Here is a 6,000-nt window from a genome sequence, read left to right as displayed (position 1 = left end):
AGATGGACAACAGGCATATGAAAAGATGTTCAGCATCACTAATCATCAGGGAAAAGTAAGTTAAAACCATAATGAGATATCACCTCACACCTGTCAGACTGGCTATCATCAAAAGAACACAAATAACAAATGTTGATAAGGATATTAAGAAAAAGAAACCCTCGTACACTTTTGGTGGGAGTGTAAATTGGTACAGGCACTGTAAAAAACAGTATGAAGTTTTCTCAAAAAACTAAAATATGACCCAGCAATTCCACACCTGGGTATATACCCCCCCAAAAAAAAACCCATAACACTAATTCAAAAGAATCCCTGCACTCCAGTGTTCACAATAGCATTATTTATGATGGCCAAGATATGGAAACAACCTATCAACAGATGAATGGATAAAGAAAATGGAATACTATTCAGCCATAAAAAAAACAAATTTCTCCAATTTGCAGCAACAGGATGGACTTGAAGGGCATTATGCTAAGTCAGACAAAGACAAATAAGTCAGACAAAGACAAATAAGTCAGACAAAGAAATAAGTCAGACAAAGACAAATTCTGTATGATATCGCATATAAAAAAATACAACAAGTGTCAAACCAGTGGGTCACAGTGTCCACGGTTGCAACTGGATCCTGGACACTAGGGAGGCAGCCCTGCCAAGAGCAGCAGCCGTACAGACATCCAGACCTCAGCTCCCACTCCAGGTCCATACTCTAGGGCCTGTGGAGAGGTAAGCGGCCCAACAGCACGAGGCTGGGGCCCTTCAGCCAGGCCATGTGCAGGGGGTAGGGGTGGTGGGAGGCTGGGGAGGGTTGGGGGTTGTCTAGGGCTGGGGGTGGCAGTAGCTCCATGGCTGGCTCCAGGGCTTTGGGGACTCCAGCAGGACCCTGGTCGGGCCATGTCCACTGAGAGAATTTTAAAAATAAAAAAATAATAATAATAATTAAAAATGCAAAAAACTAATGAATATAACAAAAAAGAAGCAAGACTCGCAGATATAGAGAAATGGTTACCTGTGGAGAGTTGAGGAGGGGCAATGTAGGAATGGGGGAGTGGGAAGTTCAAACTGCTGGGTGCAAGATAGGCTCAAGGATGTATTTTATAACATGGAGAATATAGCAAATATTTTTAAATAACTATAAATGTAGTAAAATCTTTAAAAATTGTATTTAAAAAATAAAAATGAAATAAAAATATTTTCAGACAAAATTTTTTGCCACCAGAATATAAAACAAGAACTACTAAAAAGCATTTTAGGCTGAAAGGAAATGATACAAGAGAATTTCAGGAAGGAATGAACAGGGGCAGAAATGCTAAAACTTTCATTAATGTAAAAGACTGTGTTTTCTAATTGTCTTTAATATACACATATGGTTTAAAGCAATATTATAACATTATCTTGAAAAGATTATTATACGTATTGGGATTATATCATTAAGACTAGGAAATGTTCCCACATAGTCTACTGTTTCTACATTTTAAATACAGCAGTACAATATTAAATGTAACTATAACATTGTAAAAATATGTGCAAAATAATTACAGTAATAATTGCTATTTGTTTTGAGTTAGATAATCATGTATAAGTAAAAAAAAGAGAATGAGATTAGAACAAACTAAATAATGTACCTCCAAGGGTTAGTGGGAGAAATGGAAAACTGAGAAAAGTTTTCAAGAGGAATAGCCACAAAGTGAAATCCCTTATGGACAGAAGTGCCAAGATGACAGACCATGTAAAAAAAACGCAGAAAAACTCTAAAGTTGCTGGACCCCAATGTACCATATAAAATTTCAAGACCTTACATCAAAGAAAACAAACACAATGAGGAAAGCCTATTTCAAGAATATTGCACAAAGTGTATAGAGACCTAGTTCATGCACATTCTTGTGTTAGCATTAAAGATCATGTAAATTGAATTGATAGGAACATTTAATGACCTGCCTACTTTATCTAGATTTGATCAGCTAGAACCGTATCAGTTATAACTTGGTGATAAATATATGGACTATTAATTATTTATAAATCTTTGTGATAAAGCTATAGACAAAAAGATATAGGAATGCTTCCAATATTATAGAATAGATACATATAAATATATAAGAGATATATGTGTGTGTGCGCAGGTATAGTTGTGCATAGTTACTGTATATTATATATTACATTATGTAATATAGTTACATATAACAAGTTATATATGCTGTTACATAACAAGTTATATATGCTGTTACATACACTATTGTACATATAAGCTGTATGTAATATATAATATATACACTTGTACTTAGTAGCTGAGTCTGGTGAGTCAAAGAACATTACAACCACATCACATTCACATTTAAATAAGGCCGATGTTGCAGATGCTAAGGTTAGGAGGGCACACCAATCAACGCAGCTGCCATGTTTTACTCTAATTTCCATTGCTGTTGCTCTTTTATAAGGAGTCCACATGTTGTAAGAAAGAAATAGATGATTTCAAATCTACTAATTATTATCATGATGTTATTAATTTAGACCAAGATAATAATAAGATGGTGTCTGTGAAAAAAGACTTCATTATGGAATTAATTGCTTTGATTAGGGTCAACACAGGAGAAAAGATTTGCATAGCATTTAAGAAACAATTACTTTGATGGCTATTCAGGAGCCAAAGACATGCAAATTTAAAGAAAGCATTTTACAATTTCTCCTTTTACATTCAGATGCTAAGTTCTCTGATAAACCCCACTTGTTCAACAGAAAATTAAAATCACTGAATTGAAGATCTGGGTAATGATGTATTATTGATGTATTCTGTAAATGTTCGAATTATTCTTGGCTTCAATTGTGAATTTATTTCATAGAAACAAAAAAAAATGGCATTGCAAAGTCAATTTTAATCTTAGTGTTGATGTTGTGGTTGTTTTTCCCTAATAGATATCCATAGAAGTAAATTATAGTTATCTTTATGAATTTACTGTTACTCTTTTTATTCTCATAGTTCTTGACTTGAAGACACATATGGAATGAGAAACTTCTCTGTTTAACACCTGCTTCCAATTCATTGACTAAAAATGAAACTTAATTCTTTTGTTTTGGTGTTACTCAGTATTTTTATTGCATTTTTCCCTTTGGCGAGTGTTTAAACTCAATTTGAGAGAAAGCATATCTCAGATATATATATATACACCTCATATAAAATATGTTCTTCATGATAAATAAAATTAACAACCAATTCAGTATGTATAAGTAATCGTTTTGTTTTCTTTTTTCTTATTCTCATGTTCTCTTGGTTAGTTGTCACTGTAATGTTGTTTTCAAGTAAATGACCACAACCATACTCAGGGTCAGATTTGACCAATAAAATTTAGTGAAGTCATGAGCAACAACAACATCTCCCAGCAGCATGGGATATTTGTTACAATTGATGGACATTATGGACACAAAATAATCACCCAATCTATAGTTTACATTAGGGTTTACTCTTGGTGTTATGAACTGCATGGATTTAGATACATATATAAGTGGCATGCATGTACCATGATAATATCCTATAGAGTATTTTCATTGCTCTAAAAATACTCTTTCTATTCATTACTTACCTAGCTTTGGCAACCACCATTCCACTGTCTCCAGAGTTTTACTTTTTCCTGAATGCCATAAAGTTAGAATCATACAACATGCAGGCTTTTCAGATTGGCATCTTTCTTTTTGTAATATGTATATATGTTTCCTCCATTTATTTGCATGGCTTGATAGTTCTTTCTTTTTAGAGCTGAATGATATTCCACTGTGTAGATGTACTACATTTTATTTGTTTAGAAGAATATTTAAAATAAGATTTAAAAAGGAATATTAAATAGTAAGCTGAAATCTTAGCTGTTTATAGAAAAAGAAAGTGAAAGATTTTCTCATGGTGAAGTCTTGGCCTATGGAGAAAGGAAGAAACAATAATGAGTAAATCATTAAAAGGACTATGAGATATTCCATTTTAACATTGATTCCTTAAAGTGCCTTTGGTGAAGTACAGAGAAAGCTTTTACATCCTAGTATTATTATTGCAGGTGAGGGCTTTCTTTGTGTCTGTGAGAGGATCATCTAGCTTCTGTTTGTAACATCTCAGCTCAGTGTTATTGTTGTTATTATACAATTTCTGTGAGGCTTTTTGAGTAGGTTGCCAATCTTTTTTAGTTCAAGGTATTCCATGATATAGAAAGTTTAAATCATTACTACTCTAAAACTAGCCTGACAGCCTTTGATATTAGAGATGTCCCAGTCCGTATAGAATTGCAGTTGACCCTTGAATAACAAAGGTTTGAACTTGGTAATTCCACTTATACCTGGATTTTTTTCAAGAATAAATATGGTCGTACATGACCTGCACTTGATTGAAAATGCAGATGCAGAACAGTAGTAATGAAGGGCCTGGTATGGGGCTTAAGTATCCATGGATTTGGGCTTATGGGGGAATTTCAGGAACTAATCCCCTGTGGAGACTGAAGGATAACTAAATTCTGCTACTTGGTCTCTGCCAGTCTGGGATGAGATGTTGTGTGTCAAATGGATGCAGATTCTGGATTCAGACAAGATGGATTGAAATACTACCTCTATCCCTTAATTGTTGTGATCTTGAGCAAGTTCCTTAATCTCTCTCTGTTTTATTTTCCTTATCATTAAATGGGAAATGTTTGGAGGGAATTCTCATGTAATAATTAAACCTAAAATTTATTTCTTTATATGTGTACTATGAAACTTGAAAGGTATAGTCTCCACAAAGAAATCAATGTAACATAATGGCTGACAAAGATCTGATATGAAAATCATACAGGAATATGGAAGGGTTATAGGAAAGAAAGGTGAGATACAAAAATAAAATATAGGTATATGAAGTACAAGTTAGAATGAGTTTTATATTTAGAGAGAAAAGATACAAAGTGTAAAAAACTAAGGAAGGAAGTTCAGCGAGGTGGTTTTTAGAATGTTGAATACTGCAGTGTGATGTTATGTACAATAATAAGTATATACGTGAAAGTTTGGGCAAACACATACTGCAATGTATAAGGAATAGCGAAGCTATTCTGAAGCTGAATGCAAAATAAGAGGCATGTGGTTCACCAGAGAATGTTCTTGGAAGACTTACAGAACCTGCATGTGCCAAAACACCTTAGGATTCAAGGAATTGATCTTATTCGAAGGAATGTGAGCCTTTTGGACTGGCCATATTTAGTCAGAGGTCTAAAGTCATAGGTGGGCTGGACACACAGATTCATATAAACTACATGGAATTGGCTGAAAGAAGTCGATCAGGTGAAAGAAGCATGGGAAATACTTATTTGTTTCTCAGGCTGCCAAAGTAATGGTTACACTAGAAAAATTATCAGTGAGATGTTAGGAATGATTACTAGCTTTATAAGTTTTCAATACGTCACTACTAATATAGTCTTAGACCTCTGCTGTATTGTCTGATTATATTTTATTGCCTTTTTTTTTTTCCTCTACACCTGCAGCACATGGAAGTTCCTTGTCCAGGGATAGAACCTGTGCCACGGCAATAACAATGCTGGATCTATAACTCACTGAGCTACCAGGGAACTTGTAATTGTCTATTGTTTTGTGTTGTATTCTCTTGAGTGTACTGTGTAATTGAGTTTTCCAGAGCCCCAAGCCAATCATTGTAAAGATCTTAGAAGGATGAAATGTTGAATACAAAGAGCATTTATCAACAAATTAAAAACCTATGAAAATGAGCATTTAAACTAAAAGGACATTTATAAAAGGAATATAATGGTTAGTAAATTCATAACAGAACAATCATTCCAAATAAATAAAAATTAAATAATGAGATGATTGTTTTAATCTATTAAATAAGTGCCATTTTTACTACTTAGGAAGGGCAGAAAGGGTGAGATTTTTGAGGCAGAATAGCAGGCTAATCATTTTGAATTCAATTATATCCACTAGAAATGGAGTACCCATTAAACTAATTGGGAATGAAAAACCAGTACTTTGTTTCCTCTTGAAACTTTAGCT

This window comes from Sus scrofa, chromosome 8 (genome assembly GCF_054392235.1).
Source record: "Sus scrofa isolate SSC_HxYL_T2T_F1_AM1 chromosome 8, Sscrofa_HxYL_maternal_Yorkshire_Landrace_v2.0, whole genome shotgun sequence".
Classification (NCBI taxonomy): domain Eukaryota; kingdom Metazoa; phylum Chordata; class Mammalia; order Artiodactyla; family Suidae; genus Sus; species Sus scrofa.
This window is presented reverse-complemented; position numbering follows the sequence as displayed.